The following is a 22,254-nucleotide window of genomic DNA, read 5'->3' as shown; positions in this document are numbered from 1 at the left end:
TTCATTCACTCAGTGACTGCACAGACACCGATACAGAGAGATGACCGAAATATTTAAGTCTGTCTTCCGAAATTGTTTCACTGCGGAAGATCGTACGATCGCCGAAATGGCAGACATTGAGCTAGCCCGATTCCTGGACACCTTTTCTGTCTCCTGGAATCGTTGACACAATCTTGAGATCACACTTGTTTCACACAGAGGGCCCGTGCTACGACCTGCTGTGTTTGACCAGCCTCCAGTCGCCCTAGTATTCTACCTCTCATAACGTCATCAATTCGTGTTCTTTGAGCCATTTTCAACGCACAGTCACCGTTAGCACGTCTGAAAACGTCTGCACACTTACTCGCTGCACCGTCCTCTGAAATGCACCAACACACCTCTGCGTATGTGGACTGCTGCCAGCGCCACCGTGCGACGACCGCAGGTCAAATGCGCCGCATGGTCATACCCCGAGGTGATTTAAACCCGCAAACCGCCCACCAGAGCGGTGTTTCACCATGTATCAGCATTATCCTTAATTTATGCGCATGAGTGTAGTTTGGTACGACGCCTTTGCAGTCTCCAGGTGTCCACACGCTATTACTCTCCGCTTGCACAGCGATTTCATATATACCTTCATGCCTAGTGTAGCACAAAATGAGGACAACAGGAGGCATTCGGCAATACAGCCTCTCTGTGTGAGTATAGGGAGAAAACGATTGTTTTGTTTAGTGTGTTCAGTGACACCAACGTGACCACCTGTCGGAAGCGTTAGTAACCACCTTTTGCAACACGGACTGCTGTGAGACGTGCAGGAGGAGAGTCTGTGATGGTATGGAAGGTACCGACAGGGATGTGTAGCCATGCCGACTCCAGCTGCGCTAGATTTCTCGGCTGAGGATCCGTGGCGCTAACAGCCTTATCGAGGTGGTCCCGCAGATTCTCGGCTGTGTTTAAATCCAGTGAATTAAGTCACCAGGGGAGTACGGTAAACTTATCCTGTTTGTCTTCGAACCACGGACGTGCACTGCGAACCGTGTACACGTTGCACTGTCCTGGTGGCAGATGCCATGGTGCCGAGGAAAACAAACTGCATATAGGGATGGACAAGGCCCCCAAGCATAAATGCATGCTTCTGTTGATTCATTGTACCTTCCAGACTAACGAGGTCACCTCTTCCAGCCTGGACCCTTCTGACGACTGTTGCAAGCTGTTTGCTTACAGATATTTTACACCGTACGCGCCAACGGCTGTCTCTTACCTGAAAATGCCACCTGCCGCCGCTCAGTGGACCTCCAGTTGCTTCTTCCTTTTCTGGGCGTGAGGATGGGGGGTGGCCGGGAACATCACCTTCTGACTGGTTTGATGCGGCCCGCCATGAATTTCTATCCTGTGGTTCAATCTCGATTGACATTCCTTACTCACCAGACTCTCCATTCAATCAACAGATCCTGTAATTCTTCACTTTCGCTGAGGATAGCAATGTCATCAACGAATTTTTTCATTGGCATCCTTTCACATCGAATTTTAATCCCACCCTTGAACCTTTATTATACACTCCTGGAAATGGAAAAAAGAACACATTGACACCGGTGTGTCAGACCCACCATACTTGCTCCGGACACTGCGAGAGGGCTGTACAAGCAATGATCACACGCACGGCACAGCGGACACACCAGGAACCGCGGTGTTGGCCGTCGAATGGCGCTAGCTGCGCAGCATTTGTGCACCGCCGCCGTCAGTGTCAGCCAGTTTGCCGTGGCATACGGAGCTCCATCGCAGTCTTTAACATTGGTAGCATGCCGCGACAGCGTGGACGTGAACCGTATGTGCAGTTGACGGACTTTGAGCGAGGGCGTATAGTGGGCATGCGGGAGGCCGGGTGGACGTACCGCCGAATTGCTCAACACGTGGGGCGTGAGGTCTCCACAGTACATCGATGTTGTCGCCAGTGGTCGGCGGAAGGTGCACGTGCCCGTCGACCTGGGACCGGACCGCAGCGACACACGGATGCACGCCAAGACCGTAGGATCCTACGCAGTGCCGTAGGGGACCGCACCGCCACTTCCCAGCAAATTAGGGACACTGTTGCTCCTAGGGTATCGGCGAGGACCATTCGCAACCGTCTCCATGAAGCTGGGCTACGGTCCCGCACACCGTTAGGCCGTCTTCCGCTCACGCCGTGCAGGTGAGCGCCACAATCAGGACTGCATACGACCGAGGCACACAGGGCCAACACCCGGCATCATGGTGTGGGGAGCGATCTCCTACACTGGCCGTACACCACTGGTGATCGTCGAGGGGACACTGAATAGTGCACGGTACATCCAAACCGTCATCGAACCCATCGTTCTACCATTCCTAGACCGGCAAGGGAACTTGCTGTTCCAACAGGACAATGCACGTCCGCATGTATCCCGTGCCACCCAACGTGCTCTAGAAGGTGTAAGTCAACTACCCTGGCCAGCAAGATCTCCGGATCTGTCCCCCATTGAGCATGTTTGGGACTGGATGAAGCGTCGTCTCACGCGGTCTGCACGTCCAGCACGAACGCTGGTCCAACTGAGGCGCCAGGTGGAAATGGCATGGCAAGCCGTTCCACAGGACTACATCCAGCATCTCTACGATCGTCTCCATGGGAGAATAGCAGCCTGCATTGCTGCGAAAGGTGGATATACACTGTACTAGTGCCGACATTGTGCATGCTCTGTTGCCTGTGTCTATGTGCCTGTGGTTCTGTCAGTGTGATCATGTGATGTATCTGACCCCAGGAATGTGTCAATAAAGTTTCCTCTTCCTGGGACAATGAATTCACGGTGTTCTATCTAGCGGTTCAGGCGCTCAGTCCGGAACCGCGGGACTGCTACGGTCCCAGGTTCGAATCCTGCCTCGGGCATGGATGTGTGTGATGTCCTTAGGTTAGTTAGGTTTAAGTAGTTCTAAGTTCTAGGGGACTGATGACCACAGATGTTAAGTCTCATAGTGCTCAGAGCCATTTGAACCATTTTTGAACCACGGTGTTCTTATTTCAATTTCCAGGAGTGTATTTCCATCACAGCTTCTACAACGCGCAAATTGAATAGTAGGGGCAAAAGACTGCACCCCTGTCTTACACACTTAATCTGAGCACTTTGTTGTTTACCTTCCAGTCTTACTGTTCTTGTACATGTTGTAACCTTAAACTACCTGTCTTTCCCTGTAACTTATTCATATTTATATAAGACTTTCGAAGATCTTGCAGAATTTTATATTGTCGAACGCTTTTTCTAGGTCAAAAAACGTTTGACTATACCTTAACTTTTCGTCAGACTTGCTTCCATTATCAAGTACAACTTTCGAACTGCATCTCTGGTGCCTTTACCTCTCCTAAAGCCAAACTGATCTCTTTCATTCTTCTGTACATGATTCTCGTCTGCAGCTCGGATGCACGAGTCAGAAAGGTGATTGTACATTAGCCCTCACACTTACCTGCCCTCGCTATCTTCGGAAATATGTGGATGGTATTTTTCTAAAAGAGTGATGGTACGTCGCCAACTCACAGATTCTACATTCCAACTTGAATAGTCATTTGGTTGCCACTTTACCCAATGGACTTAGTAGTCCTGACGAAATGTTAGATGTCCTCTCAGCTTTGTTTCTTGTCACATCATCCAAAGTTCTTTAAAATATTGGCTCTAATAGTATCTTCCACGTCGACACAGATTCCTTCCTCTATCACATCATCAGACAAGTATCGCTTGGAACCTACGCCCTCAATTATTTGGTGGATGTTGCGGTACTGGCGTGCAAATTCCAGCCTTCGTAGCAGATGAACAGCAGTAAGCATGGGTGCGTGAACCAGGCGCCTGGGGCTGACGCTGACGCTATACATACGGGCCTAGTCCTTGGGCCGAGGTTTGGATTCTAAGCTGTGGATAGTTGTTCCTCCAAGATCCTTACGGGTTGGAATAGTGTTGCCTCTCGTTGTGGATGGACGTTGCGTGTTATAGGTGATAAATCCTGGTTACCAGCACACAGGCATGCTGGCGGTGACGTTGGCTGTTGACGTTGTACTAGCTCTTCTTCCCCTCGCGCGCGATGTTGTTCAGTGCAGACTCCAGCTCGGGTGAGAGCTTCCTCTCTCCATCTCGGACTTCTTTCTTCAGCCGCGCGACCGCATCTTCCAAGATGAAGCCCCAGCGGTTGGCTCAAATGGCTCTGAGCACTATGGGACTTAACATCTTAGGTCATCAGTCCCCTAGAACTTAGAACTACTTAAACCTAACTAACCTAAGGACATCACACACATCTATTCCCGAGGCAGGATTCGAACCTGCAACCCTAGCGGTCACGCGGTTCCGGACTGAAGCGCCTAGAACCGCACGGCCACACCGGCCGGCTGAGATCAAGGGGGGAAAAAAAGAAAATATTGGTAGAGTACTTGCCCGTGAAAGGTAGAGGTCCCAAGTTCGAGTCTCGGTCCGGCACAGTTTTAATCTGCCACGAAGTTTCTTTCGAACATGTTCCGCTACGATAGTCGCTAAAAGCATCACGCGTTGTCCTGTTGACAACCAAAGGCGTTTCACTCAGTATCTGTCTGTCTACAGTCCCTCCTGCAGAATCTGTACCAATTTAGGCTAGCGAAAAGTTACTTAATTTATACAGATAGCGAACAGCAGTAGTACATTAGAGAAGGATTGTTATTATTGAATTCTGAGGTGAACAAAACAACGTAAAATACGAGGGAACTTGAAAAAGTAATTCACACCTTATTACGACCAGACCAAGTAACTTTTATCGAATTCTGCAATACATTTGAAAGTGACACAGATACATGACGCTATTTTTCAACATAGTCATCAAGTCTGTTAAACAACGGTCGGAACATTCTAGAGAATGAATGATAGAAATTCGCTCCTCGGCCAAGGAGCCATTCAAGAACCGCTGTGTGAAATCGCTTTCACCCCAGGTGTTTTCCCTCCTAGCATCACCCACGTCTCTTCGGCGTTAGTCTGATTGTTGGCACGTTTTCACAACGGATGGGTGCGACATAGCTTTGGTCCATATACCGTCATAAATTCGCGGTGAATCTTACCCACGATAATCTTACTGCCCTTCGACTTTGGAGTACGTTTCCAGTTGCTGCATCATTTGACTCGCACTCTGTGATCTTTCTGTCATCCGTATTGCAGCAGACCTGTGGCTGCGCCGACTATGTTACTATTGTGCCCTGTTTCTACAATAATCGCGTATACAGCTGTAAATCAGATGCAACGGTAGAGGAAAATTCACCACAGAAGGATTCCCACACTCAACAAGTCGTGTGATGATTTCATTCCTCGTCAATTAGAATCTAGTGTGAGAAGATGTGAAACATGGACTGTGTTGAACACTCGTCAGCTACAGGGATACCGGCGAGGCGGTGTCGTCTTCACGGGAAATCATACAGGGTGACAATTATTGAACTCTATGAAACCGACCGAGGTGGCACAGTGGTTAGCACACTGGTCTCGCATTCGGGAGGACGACATTCAAACCCGCGTCCGGCAATCCTGCTTTAGATTTTCCGTGATTTCCCTAAATCGCCGGGATGGTTCCTTCGAAAGGGCGCGGCCGACTTTCTTCCCCATCCTTCCGTAATCCGATGGGACCTATGACCTCGTTGTTTGGTGCTCTCTCCCAACCCAACCAGCCAACCAACTGTATGAAATAAAGTCGTCATAACTTCTGGACTGTTTGCGTTAGAACGTTCATACTGCACGGTTAGCCGCGGGGCATGTCGGGAATTAGTTTGCGCATGCACGCGCGCCGTGATGTTGTCGGCCATCTGCAAGTGAGCCCTTGAGAAGTCCTACCATGCGAGCAATAATAGCACACCTGCGACCGAGTTCAAGCCGAAGACAACCGGTCCAAGTGTGCTAACAATCAAGAATTTGATTCTAAAGTTTGAGAGAACGGGTAGTGTTCGTGATGACAATGTTGGCAATGTCGGTCGTCCAAAAAGGGTGAAAACGCCTGAAAACATCGAGAAGACACGCGCTGTATTTCAATTCAGCTCCAGGAAATCGATCAGACACAGCAGGTGGCAATCACCCGGGAGACACTGCGACAAATTGTTGATGGAGACCTGCATCTCTTCGCACACAAAATTCAAACCCATCAGCCATTAAGCCCAAGGGCCACGGAACAGCAGTTGTATTTGCCAAAACTACTGTCTACAAAATTGACGAACAGAAATTTGATGTGAATATGGTTTGGTTTAGCGACGAAGCCCACTTTCATTTGCTGGCTCGCGGTTCGTCAATAAGAAACATTGCCGCATTTCGCGGACTGAGAATCCGCATTTCGCAAACACGTGACTGTGTGGAGTGCAATGTCAAGGAATAATCGGTGCGATATTCCTTTACGGCACGGTGACTACCGAAAGGTGCGGTACGTGAAGGTTTTGAAAGATGATTTCATCCCCATAATCCTAAGTGACCCTACTTTCGACAAAATGTGGTCCATGCAAAACGGACCTCGACCCCATCGAAGCAGGACAGTGATGTCCTGGAGGAGCAGTTTGGGGAAGCATTCTGGTTTCGAGTACCCACTGGCCTGTGCCTCGATTGGCCGCCATATTCTCCGGATCTGAATACATGGGACTTCTTTTTGTGGGGCTATATTAAAGACAAGGTGCACAGCAATAACAGCCATTCAGGAGGTCACCGACAGCATCGACGTTCCGACACTTCAGCGGGTCACGCAGAGCTTCGCTATACGTCTGCGCCACATCATCGTCAATGGTGGCAGGCACAGCGAACACGTCATAACCCAAATTCTGAAACGTCCCCTTAGAAAAATTATTGAATGACTGTGCTGATAAACCTCTTACATTATTTGATTTTCAAACAGCTGAGTAGAACTGAACGTACTCAGACATTTCGCTCTTTACCTATTCCGATCAACACTAAACTGACACAATATTTTTAGCGCAACACAATCTGACTTTCAAAAATCGCTACAAAAGAATGGCCCTGACTAACAATAACCTATACCTTTCATGAATCACTTACCTCACAAAAATCTTCGTTACTCAAACTACTGCAATACAGCGAGCGCCACTACTGCCAGCTAAATAAAAGATTCTAACTACTGAAAGGACTAACTACTGATACGCATAGTTAGCAAAATATATATATATATCAGTTCATGACACCCAGTCTTACAAATTTACTGTCTCTGATGGACACACATCCAGATCATCCGCTCTGAAACTCCGCCATCTCTCTCCCCACATCCACCACTGCTGGCGGCTCACCTCCAACTGCGCAATGCTACGCGCTATTAACAGCCAACTGCCCAACACTACAATAGCAAATTCCAACAATGCAAACCAGCCACAGACTACACACAGCACAGTCGATGATTTTCATATAGAGCGCTACATGGCGTTACCAACATAAAAACCTAAACAGCCTACTTACAATCCGAATATCTGTAGTGATGTTTATATGTTGAATAAAGTGTGTGTCCGCCATAGTTTGCAACTAATTTACATTTTTTTCAAATAATTCAATAATTGTCACGATGTATGTTCAAGACATTAGTACGCCTTATATGTGGAGGACTGAGTGCAGCTCCTCTGAATATTTATTTCTCATCTTGTAATATTGTCTTCCATTCCTACTGAGGTGGTTAGAAACATACGGGTATGAGTGACAAAACCGAATTTTTGGAGATACGTGCACAAAATTGTTGTGGAAAAATCAGTCTGTTTGGTGGCCAAAGGATTTCGGTGTATCAGGCGATTTGAACTGCTTCCTAGCGCTTCTTTGAAGAACTACTTAACAAGAAATGTTCCCTCTTTGGATGCAAAGACGTGCAAGTGCATGTAAATGTGTTTCTCAGAAATGTTAGTTTCCAAACCATTTAGGAGATCACCGCAAGTGTAGGGCCAAGCACACAAACTGCTAATGATGTGGCGACTTCCGCTGATACTATTTTGGGTTTGGAATAAAAATTTCCATCAATAAAAACAAATAGGAGTATTTATATGTCTATGGCTAAGAGTTTGCTTGGAAATTTATGTTTCTGTACATAGCATTTTACATTAATATCCACTGTCCACTCCATTGTAACTAAAATCAATAAATAACTTTTTCATAATGTGGAGCCACATTCATAGTATATTTCTTAAAGAAATAATCAGTAAAAGTTATGTGCATGGATTAATACGCGAAAATAGGACAAAATGTTGTATTACATTTTTGTGGGTCATTTAAAGCATGTTATCTATGAGATTCAAAGGGATGCAAATGACGTCCTTGGAGGCAGGCAGGTTTAAGTGTTATCTAGATTATTGGTAAAGACATTACTCAGCGCAACATTATCAATTCAGTTCACTGATATTGTATGTACATCATTACATATGATGTTACTGTAGGTAATAGAACAAATAAACATAAAGTTTGTATCAAATTTAAAATTCTAAGTTCATTTTCTCAGAACTGCGATTTTGTCACTTGCACTTCTTTAACTTTAATCTTCTCAATTGTACAAAGTGTATCATGAAGTTTTAAACAGTATTAGGGTAATTTAAAATTATTTAGTTTATAGAACAATATACAGAAGGATTGTGAAGAAAACTGAGGATGTGTTACATGACGATAGGTGTGACTTTAGAACAGGTAAAGACCCCAGAGAGACAGTTCTGACGTTGCAGTTGATAATGGAAGCAAGGCTGAAGAAAAATCAATACACATTCCTAGGATTTGTCGACCTGAAAAAAGCGTTCTACAATGTAAAATGGTACACAAGATCTTCGAAATACTGAGAAAAATAGGGTTAAGCTATAGAGAAAGACGGATAATATACGATAATATACAAGAACCAGGAGGGAACAATAAGAGAGAAAGACCAAGAACGAAATACAGGGATTAAATGCGTGTAAGACAGGGATGTATTATTTCACCCCTACTGTTCAATGTATACGTCGAAGAAGCAATGATGGAAACAAAAGAAAGGTTTAAGAGTGGGATTAAAATTCAAGGTGAAAGGACAGCAAATCGAAGAAAGATGAAAGTAATGAGAAGTAGCAGAAATGAGAACAGAGAGAAACGTAGCACAATAATTGGTGATCACGGAGTAGATGAAGTTACGGGATTCCGCTACGTAGGCGGCAAAATAACCCATGATGGACGCAGCAAGGAGGACACCAAAAGCATACTAGCACTGGCAAAAAGGGCATTCCTGGCTACGATAATTCTACTAGTATGAAACCATAGGCCTTAATTTGAGGAAGAAGTTTCTGAGACTGTGCTTTTGGAGACGCGGACTGTGGAGAGAACCGGAACAGAAGGGAATCGAAGCATGTGAGATGCGGTACTGTAGAGAAATGTTGAAAACTGGGTGGACCGATAAGGTAAGGAATGAAGAGGTTCTCCGCAGAATTGACGAGGAAAGGAATATATGGAAAACACTAACAAGAAGAAGAGACGGAGTGGTAGAACATCTGTTCAGACGTCGGGGAATGATTTCCATGGAACTAGAAGGAGCTGGAGAGGGTAAAAACTGCAGAGGAAGACAGAGATTGGGATACATCCACCAAATAATTGAGGACGTCGGTTGCAAGAGCAACAGGAGAGGAATTCGTTGCGGAGCGTATCAAACGAGTCAGAAGACTGACAGCTCACAAAAAAAAAAGTTATCCATGTGATAATGTATACCAGTTCTGTCAATAAGCACTTCTCTGGCTAGATGGCTGATGCTGAAGAACAACTAACGAAAAGGAACTGTCTCTGCACGAAATATGGGACATGTCTTCTTTTCTGACAATTTCTGCATTCGTCTTGCACAATGATCTTAGTGTGGGACGAAATATGTAACTTACTGTGTGAAGTCCCTCGGTACAATTTGAGCGAAATTTTTCTCGTCAGAACGCAACTGCACCTCCTGTTCCAGACAACACACTCGAGTAAAAAGGTCTTAAGCAGTTGTCTAGGGGGTCTATGGGCAGCTCTCTGGGGTGGGTTTACTCAGGAGCCAACGCCTGAAGTGGATCAGATTTTTTTTGTTATAGGATGACAAGTGGCGGTGGCACTTAGGTTTTTTTTATTTTTATTTTTTTTTTATTTTTTTTAGTTCCATTTTCCTAAGGGGCTTTTTAAGGGAAAAAAGTGGTCCAAAAAGGGGGTAGCATCTAAAAAACAAAAAACGAAAAAAACAATAAAAAATAAAAAATAAAAAAGGGGGTAGCGTAAAAAAAAGTGTAGCATCTAAAAAAATATAAAAAGGGTCTAGGGGTAGCGTCTTTAAAAAAAAAGGGGTAGCGTCTTTGATTCATAATCAAAACATCTTCGGTCCCGGGTTCGATCCCCGCCACTGCCTAAATTTTGATAAATAATCGGCATTGGCGGCCGAAGACTTCCGGCATAAGAAGTCAGCCTCATTCTGCCAGCGGCCTTGTCAAAAAGGGCGGAGGAGCGGATAGAGGTTCAGGGCACTCTCTTGTCCTAGGAGTGGGAAATTGCCCCTAAAGGCGGAAGAATCAGCAATGATCAACGACATGAGGATGCAGAAGGCAATGGAAACCACTGCATTAAACACACGTAACGTGTATCCACAGGACATGTGGCCTGTAATTGAAGAAGTGTCATGATGATCTCTCCATTGGCAAAAGATTCCGGAATAGTCCCCCATTCGGATCTCCGGGAGGGGACTGCCAAGGGGGAAGTTACCATGAGAAAAAGATTGAATAATCAACGAAAGGATAACGTTCTACGAGTCGGGGCGTGGAATGTCAGAAGCTTGAACGTGGTAGGGAAACTAGAAAATCTGAAAAGGGAAATGCAAAGGCTCAATCTAGATATAGTAGGGGTCAGTGAAGTGAAGTGGAAGGAGGACAAGGATTTCTGGTCAGATGAGTATCGGGTAATATCAACAGCAGCAGAAAATGGTATAACAGGTATAGGATTCGTTATGAATAGGAAGGTAGGGCAGAGGGTGTGTTACTGTGAACAGTTCAGTGACCGGGTTGTTCTAATCAGAATCGACAGCAGACCAAAACCGACAACGATAGTTCAGGTATACATGCCGACGTCGCAAGCTGAAGATGAACAGATAGAGAAAGTGTATGAGGATATTGAAAGGGTAATGCAGTATGTAAAGGGGGACGAAAATCTAACAGTCATGGGCGACTGGAATGCAGTTGTAGGGAAAGGAGTAGACGAAAAGGTTACAGGAGAATATGGGCTAGGGACAAGGAATGAAAGAGGAGAAAGACTAATTGAGTTCTGTAACACGTTTCAGCTAGTAATAGCAAATACCCTGTTCAAGAATCACAAGAGGAGGTATACTTGGAAAAGGCCGGGAGATACGGGAAGATTTCAATTAGATTACATCATGGTCAGACAGAGATTCCGAAATCAGATACTGGATTGTAAGGCGTACCCAGGAGCAGATATAGACTCAGATCACAATATAGTAGTGATGAAGAGTAGGCTGAAGTTCAAGACATTAGTCAGGAAGAATCAATACGCAAAGAAGTGAGATACGGAAGTACTAAGGAATGACGAGATACGTTTGAAGTTCTCTAACGCTATAGATACAGCAATAAGGAATAGCGCAGTAGGCAGTACAGTTGAAGAGGAATGGACATCTCTAAAAAGGGCCATCACAGAAGTTGCGAAGGAAAACATAGGTACAAAGAAGGTAGCTGCGAAGAAACCATGGGTAACAGAAGAAATACTTCAGTTGATTGATGAAAGGAGGAAGTACAAACATGTTCCGGGAAAATCAGGAATACAGAAATACAAGTCGCTGAGGAATGAAATAAATAGGAAGTGCAGGGAAGCTAAGACGAAATGGCTGCAGGAAAAATGTGAAGGCATCGAAAAAGATATGATTGTGGGAAGGACAGACTCAGCATACAGGAAAGTCAAAACAACTTTTGGTGACATTAAAAGCAACGGTGGTAACATTAAGAGTGCAACGGGAATTCCACTGTTAAATGCAGAGGAGAGAGCAGATAGGTGGAAAGAATACATTGAAAGCCTATATGAGGGTGAAGATTTGTCTGATGTGATAGAAGGAGAAACAGGAGTCGATTTAGAAGAGATAGGGGATCCAGTATTACAATCGGAATTTAAAAGAGCTTTGGGGGACTTACGGTCAAATAAGGCAGAAGGGATAGATAACATTTCATCAGAATTTCTAAAATCATTGGGGAAAGTGGCAACAAAACGACTATTCATGTTGGTGTGTAGAAAATATGAGTCTGGCGACATACCATCTGACTTTCGGAAAAGCATCATCCACACAATTCCGAAGACGGCAAGAGCTGACAAGTGCGAGAATTATCGCACAATCAGCCTAACAGCTCATGCATCGAAGTTGCTTACAAGAATAATATACAGAAGAATGGAAAAGAAAATTGCGAATGTCCTAGGTGACGATCAGTTTGGCCTTAGGAAAAGTAAAGGGACGAGAGAGGCAATTCTGACGTTACGGCTAATAATGGAAGCAAGGCTAAAGAAAATTAAAGACACTTTCATACGCTTTGTCGACCTGGAAATAGCGTTCGACAACATAAAATGGTGCAAGCTGTTCGAGATCCTGAAAAAAGTAGGGGTAAGCTATAGGGAGAAACGGGTCATATACAATATGTACAACAACCAAGCAGGAATAATAAGAGTGGACGATCAAGAACGAAGTGCTCGTATTAAGAAGGGTGTAAGACAAGGCTGTAGCCTTTCGCCCCTACTCTTCAATCTGTACATCGAGGAAGCAATGATGGAAATAAAAGAAAGGTTCAGGAGTGGAATTAAAATACAAGGTGAAAGGATATCAATGATACGATTCGCTGATGACATTGCTATCCTGATTGAAAGTGAAGAAGAATTAAATGATATGCTGAACGGAATGAACAGTCTAAAGAGTACACAGTATGGTTTGAGAGTAAATCGGAGAAACACGAAGGTAATGAGAAGTAGTAGAAATGAGAACAGCGAGAAACTTAACATCAGGATTGATGGTCACGAAGTCAATGAAGTTAAGGAATTCTGCTACCTAGGCAGCAAAATAACCAATGACGGAAGGAGCAAGGAGGACATCAAAAGCAGACTCGCTATGGCAAAAAGGGCATTTCTGGCCAAGAGAAGTCTACTAACATCAAATACCGGCCTTAATTTGAGGAAGAAATTTCTGAGGATGTACGTCTGGAGTACAGCATTGTATGGTAGTGAAACATGGACTGTGGGAAAACCGGAACAGAAGAGAGTCGAATCATTTGAGATGTGGTGCTATAGACGAATGTTGAAAATTAGGTGGACTGATAAGGTAAGGAATGTGGAGGTTCTACGCAGAATCGGAGAGGAAAAGAATATGTGGAAAACACTGATAAGGAGAAGGGACAGGATGATAGGACATCTGCTAAGACATGAGGGATTGACTTCCATGGTGTTAGAGGGAACTGTAGAGGGCAAAAACTGTAGAGGAAGACAGAGATTGGAATACGTCAAGCAAATAATTGAGGACGTAGGTTGCAAGTGCTACTCTGAGATGAAGAGGTTAGCACAGGAAAGGAATTCGTGGCGGGCCGCATCAAACCAGTCAGTAGACTGATGGCCAAAAAAAATAAAGCTGTTGTGGTAGATGGATTGTGAGCAGGCATCCCTCAGACATGCAGGGAGGTCCGACAGCCATTGTTCCGCAAGTGGCGCCCGCCGCGAAAGCGGAAGGCACTTTGACCCTTCGGCCGATCCTGTTGACAGCTGAGAAGCGGGACGCTATCATCTCAGCAGCACGTGACGCAGTTCGTGCAACGATCCCGCCTCTGCGTGCTGTGTCACGTGTGCTTTAGCAAATGCTGGTGTTGCGATTGCTCGGTAATCCTTACTGCGTGCTTACAAAGCTAGGAATACATTTTCTGTTTAACGAAAAGCGCTTACGTTAAGTACATATACATCTTAAAATAGAACAGATTTCTTTGTTCGTCCTGTTGTTGTTATACAAACCATGGTGTCGTTGTTAACCGTTCATTTGAAAACGTAAATTGTGATTTCTGCAAGATCTATGCAGAACCAACGACCCTAATATTGTCAAACAGTTTGTAACAGTTATCGCGCAACGAAAAGAGCTCGCCCGCAAGAGAGCTCTAATGCTGTTTCAGAATAAACTTCGGTCGTTTGTTGTACAAATATTTTCATTTCATTCTAGCGGTTTCGACGAGTGGACAACTGTATATTATTCTGGAATGAGAACTAAGATCGCTGAAAAATAATAGCTATCCATTAAATTATAGCTCTAGCGCTGCTCCGTTAAGAGTAAATACTCCTCTCATGTTCGTGTAATGAAGAAAATAATTTTTGTCTTGAGCATACTGTTGTCGGTAGCCATTATAGATTGTCGGAAGTTAATTCAGTTTAAAAGACGCAGATAGTGGCATTTAGTCAATATTTCGTCTCCAAACTGATGTAAAGGACACTAGAATTTTTTTTGTGAAAAATGCATAAGACTTTTTTTCTTTAAACAGTGAATTATTATTGTGGGTACGAACTACACCAATGGAATTTTCAGAACGATGTTCGCTGGATGCTTCAATGGCCGATTCTGTACGCAGTCATTTACTCTTTCCCGTATTCTAATGTATGAAACCGTACGTTGTCGTAAAGATCATCCAAATCTCATCGCAGAACTGTAGTTGCACCTTTACAGACTCTGTTGACTCCTGTGAACACAAGTGAGGCGGACTTCTAGATTACAGGCGATCGAGGAAACTTTAGCAGAGCCGCTGTTGAATTTTATGAACTTCGGAACCCAGGACAGCGATTTCTAGCAGGGTTCTGATATCTGCTGGTTTCAGTAAAAGCAGTTCATCATTCACGATATGCACTTCAGCTAAAGGAAACGTAAAGACTTAAAAGATAAACTAAACCATAAAGAAACTGTAATGAGGATAGTTATAAACTTTTAAATAAATTATAAGATTTTTAATATATGTTACTTCAGTATCGCCTCAGAATAACAACTGGAAGGGTCTCATAGCCACAGAGTACGTGATTTGATTGAGAAACGTTTCCCTAACGTAGGTCATTGACCCCATTTACATCTGTCTGATTACAGGGCAAATTCCTCCAACTCCACCGACAAAATTTCGGAGGCTGTGCAGAGATTTTGTCTGAACGTTTTGTTATAAGAGGCCCGTGGTCTCTGGTGGATTATTACCTCCGTTTATCTTTGTATCTATACATTATACGACTATTCTAGGTAGGGCAAAGGACAATCACTGAAGCAAATAACCCTAATAAACGTAGGTCCGAAATACAATGGTTTCTCCGATACGACGTATTACGATTGGGTACGTGAAGACCATGTAACAGAGTCCCAGAGAATCCAGACTGTAGATATCCGCGTGAGGACAAACACATAACGAGCACTCCACGTGGCCACCGATAGTGTGAAATCAGGCTTCATCACGTCTCCTCATCGATGCCGATACGTGTTCAAAAGCCCCAGGCGTGTTACGAATGCATTGACAACCACCCATAATGTATTCCCGGATTTCATTTACTCTGTCAACAGGGGTGAAATATACTGATCAGGCAGAACATTATGACTACGAACCTACTATCGATATAAACCCAACCAGGCGACAGTATTGCCACCTGGCGAGAAATGACTGATAGTCAGACACACGCACGGTACGTGTAGTATCAATGAGCCTGCTGGCCGTGTGTAGAATGGGGAAGGTGTGCAATCTATCTGGGTTTGACCGAGAATAGATTGTGACGGACCAGCGGCTCGTCACGAAAATTTCGGAAACTGCACGACTTGTCGGGTGTTCGGAGAGTGGTGCGTGTCTTCAGCACGAGGCAAAACCAAGGTGAAACCACGTCCAGACCTCATGGGGCTGGGCGGTTGCCTCTCATTACAGACGTCGGACGTCGTAGGCTTGGCAGACTGGTAAAACGGGGCACGCGGCGAACTATGGCGGTAATAACATCAGACTTTAATGCCGGGCAGAGTAAAAATGTGTCTGAACACAGATTGCACTGAACAATCCCAACGATGGGCCTCTGCAGTCGATGTTCCATGCATGTGCCATTGTTAACACCACGACATCGGCAACTAAGACTGAAATGGGCAAATGAATATCGGCACCGGACGTTGGCGCAGTAGCAGAGCGTTGCATGGTCTGATGAATCCCGATACCTTCTTCATCATGCCGATGGGAGAGCGCGAATCCGTCGTCCTCCAAGGGAACAGCTCCTTCGCACCAGTACTGCGGGACGGGGACAAGCTGACGGCAGCTCGATTATGCTCTGGGGAACAGTCACGTGGGCACCCATGGGGCCAGTGGAGCTCGAGCAAGGCACCACGACGGCCGAGGAGTATCGTACACTTGTTGCAGACCACGTACGTCTCTTCATAACGACAATGTTACCAGACGGCAATGGCATTCTTCAACAAGATAATGTGCCAAGTTACTTATCCAGGAGTGTGGTGGAATGGTTCAAGCAACACAGTGGCGAGTTGCAGTTGATGTGCTGGACCCTCAACTTGCCAGATCTGACACCGGTCGAACACATCTGGGATGGCATTGAACGTGGCGTCAGAGATCATCGCACCCTCCGCGGAATTCGCGGGAATTAGGTGACTTGTGTGTGCAGACGTGGTGCCAACTCCCTCTAGCGACTTACCAAGGCCTCATCGCTTCCATGCCACGACGTGTCGCCGCTGTTAAAAATGGCTCTGAGCACTATAGGACTTAAAGTCTGAGGTCATCAGTCCCCTAGACTTAGAACTACTTAAACCTAACTAACCTAAGCACATCACACACATCCACGACTGAGGCAGGATTCGAACCTGCGACCGTAGAGGTTTAGCGGTTCCACACTGAAGCTCCTAGAACCGCTCGACCACAACGACCGGCTCCACCGCTGTTATCCGTGCCATAGGTTGACATAGTGGCTATTAGGTAGATGGTCATAATGTTCCTGCTGATCAGTGTACATCAAAGCTTTTAGGTATCCCTGTCCATCATGGTTTTAACGACACCTTTTCTTTTGTTTTTTGTTATAGTTGGGTTCATTATGGAGCCAAAATCAGTGTGAAGCGATCGATGAATTAGAAAGTAAAATTCTGTCTGCCGACTTTATAGGAAATCCTAAGACGTTCTGGTTTTTCGTTAAAACAGTAAACGGATCGAAGCTATCTCTCCAGACACTCTGTGACCCTAATGGCATTGAACCGAAGGATGACACAGAAAAGGCGGAAACACTAAACGTCTTTTTTCCAAAACTGTTTCACAGAGGAAGGCCACTGGACCTGACAGGATATCAGTACGATTCTAGCGAGTATGCGATAGAATTTGCTCCTCTCCTAGCAACGGTGTACCATAGGTATCTGAAGGAACGAAGAGTTCTTGATGACTGGAAAAAAGCACAGGTTATTCCTCTTTTCAAGAAGGGTCGTCGAACAGGCGCGCAAAACTGTAGGCCTGTATTTCTGACGTTGGTTAGTTGCGTAATTTTGGAACATGTTTTATGCTATGGTATTATGATACGAGGGTATTGGGAAAGTAAATTCCTATCGGTCATGAAATGGAACCCACTGTCAAAATTCGACGAAGCTTTGTATTGGTGTGTTGGGCAATGACTGTAGTATGCCCGTCGATCGCGTCACGTCATTTTTTCAGTTCTGAGCACGCGGTGAGCACGTAAAGATGCCTAGAAAATAATGTCTCCCGCCAGGTATGAGGGCCTGGGTAGAAATTTCGCCTGAAGCTATGTAGTCCACATAACATAGCTCTCAAGCGTTTCCTTCTTCAAGACGATTCTCCGCCGCATTCTACAGGGGCAATGAAGGCGCTCCTGCAGCGTTTCCGAGGGGAAGCGTTTGATCACCAACAATACAGCCTGTAATTGGCGCCCTCTGAGTTTCATCTCTGCTCACATGAATCGCTGGCTATGAAGACATTTTAGCACAGACGACGAGCTGTAGAGCAGCGTAGAGAAATGGCGGAAAACACAGGCGGCTGCCTTCTATGACGAGGGTATTGGGAAGTTCGTACAACGCTGTGATAAATGTCCAAGTCGGAGCGGCGACTACGTAGATAAGTAGCTGGAAGTTGTAGATAACTGTTACAAATAAAACATTTTTGATTTTCACACTGACGTCCATTTCGCGGTCGATCGAAACTTACTTTCCGAACGCCCTTAGTATTTCTGGAAGCCGAAAATCTCCTGTGTAGAAACAAACATGAGTTCTGAAAAGAACCATCTTGTGAAACCTAGCTCGTTCTGTTCCCCCTTTAATCACAAAAAGATATAGATACAGGTGCCCAGGTAGATGCTGTGTTCCTTGACTTCCGGAAGACATTCGATACAATCAAGAAATTCCGCCTAATGAACAAAGTACGAGCGTACGGAATATCAGACCAGCTGTGTGACTCGATTGCAGAGTTTCTAGTAAACAGAACAGATTCTGTTTGCTATAAACTACAAAAGTGTCATTTTGAATGGACTGAAGTCTACACACGTAAAAGTAACTACGGTCGTGCCACATGGGAGTGTTATGGGAGTACTGCTTTTCACAATATATGTAAATGACCCAGTAGAAATGACGGAAGTTCTGAGCAGATGGTGTTGTTGTATACATATAAATCGCAACGCGAGAAAATTGTAGCGAATTGCAGGAAGACCTACAAAGGATCGATGCTTGGTACAGGGAGTGGCAATTGATCCTCCATATAAACAAACGTAACGTTTTGGGAATATTTAAGCAGAAAGACCCTTTGTTGTATGATTACACAACTGCACAACGTTCAGTGGAACCGGTTACTTCCATAAAATGCCTAGGAGTGTACCTACGGAGTGATAGGAAATGAAAGGATCAGATCAAATTAATCGCGAATTAGGCAGATGCGAGAATGAGATTCATTCGAAGTATCCTCAAGAAATGTAGTCCATCAGCGAAGAAGCACCTTACAAAGCACTCGTTCGACAAATACTTGAATATTATTCGTTAGTATGAGATCCGCACCAGACAGGAAGTACATCCAAAGAAGAGCGGCGCGTTCCGTTACAGGTTCATTTAGTAAGCACCAAAGCGTCACAGAGATGATCAGCCGACTCCAGTGGCAGCCACTGCAAGAGAGGCGTTCTGCATCACGGTGTAGTTTATTGTTAAATTTCCGAGAGCGTACGTTCACAGAAGAGTCAACAAATACATTGTTTCCTCCTACGTACATCTCACAAAAAGATCGTGAAGATAAAATGAGAGAGATTCGAGCCCAGTCGGAGGCTTACCGGCAATCGCTCTTCCTGCGAACTATTCGCGACTGGAGTAGGAAAGGGGGGAAATGACAGTGGTACACAAAGTACCCTCTGCCACAGACCGGAAGGTAACTCGGGCAGTATAGATGTATGTTTAATTGTAGTATCGATCAGTATGTGTAGCTTTCCTGTACACCTTATGGTTCAGAGTCCCATACACCCGTTTGACCACTGGTACATCGAGGAAGTCAAGTTGCCCGTTACTCTTTTATCCATTTCAAATTGAATTTTTGAGTTGATGCAATTGACATGTACCAAAAAGACATCCAATTAATCTTCATCGTGTGTCGATGCTGCAAAGGTATCATCCACATATTGGTACAACCAATCCCGTCTTTTACTGGCTGTCTGCTATGCTCGTTGTTCCAAAATCTCCATTAAAAAATTGGCAACAGCTCGAGTAACAGAACTGCCAAAAGCCTATATTGTATGATCCATTTAAGTCCTTTGGGTCCATTTTATTATAGGCTATACAGGGCTCTTACGATCCTACCAGTGTGCCACTGAATTCGTTCGATGTCTGTTGTTCTGCGTGCTTGATAAAGATCCAAAACACTGGAACAATAAAATTGTGTATCTAGCGTTTTCCATGAGACTGCCTTGATAAACGCATTGCACTTTCCGAAAATCCTTCCAACAAATCCCAGACTTCCATTCACATTCCCTGATACTGATTCTACGTGCTTCCCAATTTCGTATCACTGCTTAGTATAACTCGCAAGTATTGCAACGCTGTGACATGTTCCATATGTTCACTAGTAATCTTGATACTATCGGAGTCTTTCTCCTTGTTATTATCTTACATTGTCTTGTATTTACCCTCATTTGACGAGAGCTGTTATGAATAAGACCAAATTGAAATGTTGTCCGAGGTTTTTTTTTTCATTTCCTTACTATCGCCCCACGACGATGCTTTACTGCAGACGAGAGCAACGTTAGCGAACAACCTATTAATGCTGCTCACCCTGTCTGAAAAACCACGCATAAAAACTGAGAACATCAGGGATTTCATTACACTTTCTTGGAAAGTACTGTGACCCTACAACCGCGGTGACATTTCCAGATTTACGGACGTTGTTTCGACGACAGGTCCTGTCAGGCGCTTCTAGCTGTGGTATCGGACGTATTCTTGTTTTCGTGACCTTTTTATGTCCTACATCGTGTCCCCGCCCTTTTTTGTGCATTTCATTCCCTGGCTTTATAAGCCTGCAGTGGGGCCAGGCATATTTAAGTGCTTACATCCTTAGGAGCCCTTTGGATTCATAACGAGTGGTAGAATATTAGTTGTTTCCGTTTTAATTTGTTCCAGTTTTTAAAAATCATCCTGTGTATCCGGCAACGTAGTCGCAAAAATTAGGCATCCAGCATAGCAGTACTGGAAGAGTGGTTGCCGACGTCTCAGGCGTAACAGCATACGAGGGCGTGCTCAAAAGAAATACCCCCAAATTTCTTATGTGAAGAGTCTTACAGCTTTTGAAATAAAACAAACATTATTAACATTCTAGTATTTATTCTTCATGTCTACATATTTGCAACCCTCTGCCACTAGAGGGCTTCGAATAGCAGCGAGCAACTTAGTCGGTGCATGAGAAACAACGTGCTGAATGGATTTTCGAATTCGAAGAGTTCAGATACACGTGGAGCACCCTTTTCTTCATCATGATAATACGAGACAACATATGAGCGCACCGAAATTTGCAACAGTTGGACGGCTTGGGTTCACACTCAACAATAATAGTCCACACAGTCCCTACTTGACCACTATCCGATTTTCACCTGTTTCCAAAATTTAAAGAAAACCTTCAAGGACTTCACTTTGACGCTGACGAAGCGGTGCAAACCCAGGTGTGGTTGTGTCCAATAAAGTCAAACATTCTACAGTGACGGTATCAACAAACTGGTTTCTCGTTAGGAGAATTGTGTTCGTCGCCAGGGTGACTATGATGAGAAACAAATACGTAGACATAAAGTATAAAGCTGTAGAATGGTAATAAAATTTCTTTTATTGAAAAGCCTTAAGAGTTTTCACGTAAAAAATTCGGAGTTGTTACTTTTCAGCACGCTCTCGAAGTGTTGTGCCTTTGCCTTCTTCCGATCTTTGAACTGACTTATCTGTCCAATTTTATGGGTACTTTTTTGGTTTAATGTGGACTGTGAACCATGGTACACCTTAAGGAGTGTGCCCACTAGACAGTTAACTTCCGCAACGCATTTGCTAAAGCTTCTTCGGCGTGTTTTTTGATGTGGGACCACACTCACCGACTGCTGCAAATTTCATCAACTCCCAGCAGTAACTCCTACAAGTTACTGGAAACACTTTCCTGCATCTTGCTGCAATTATTTGGCGAACATGCCACTTGCTGGAAACTTTATATAAAGTTGCGGAAGTGTTGTGTGTGTTTTAGATCTACCTCATATGTATAGGAACATACTCCGCAGGCCACGGTACTGTGCATAGCAGATTGTACCACGTAACACTGTCAAGTCATTTTCTTATCTGTTCTATTCGCAAATGGCGCGAGGAGAAAAGTCTGTGTATATGCCTCAGTATGAGCTTAATTTCTTTATCTTATCGTCGCGGTCCTTACGCGAAATGTACGCTGGCGGCAGTAGAATCGGTTGTTTCACGAAAGGAACGTCGTCCTCCCTCCAAAGTTCCGCACATGAGTTCACGGAGCATTTCAGTAATACTGGCATGTCGATCGAACCCACCGGTATTAAATGTAGCAGCACACCTCTAAATTGTTTCGACGTCCACCTTTAATCCGGCCTGGCGAAGACTTCAAACATTCGAGGAGTACTGAGGAATGAGTCCCACTAATGTTCTATTACGCGGTCTCCTTCATACACGAGCTACACATTGCTAGAAATATCCCTACAAACCAAAGTCGACCATTTGCTTTTCTTATTATCGACCTTACGTGCTTGTTCCAAATCGCATCGCTTTGCAACATTACGCCTAGATGTATAATCGTCCTAA

This window comes from Schistocerca americana, chromosome 2 (assembly GCF_021461395.2).
Source record: "Schistocerca americana isolate TAMUIC-IGC-003095 chromosome 2, iqSchAmer2.1, whole genome shotgun sequence".
Taxonomy (NCBI): domain Eukaryota; kingdom Metazoa; phylum Arthropoda; class Insecta; order Orthoptera; family Acrididae; genus Schistocerca; species Schistocerca americana.
This window is presented reverse-complemented; position numbering follows the sequence as displayed.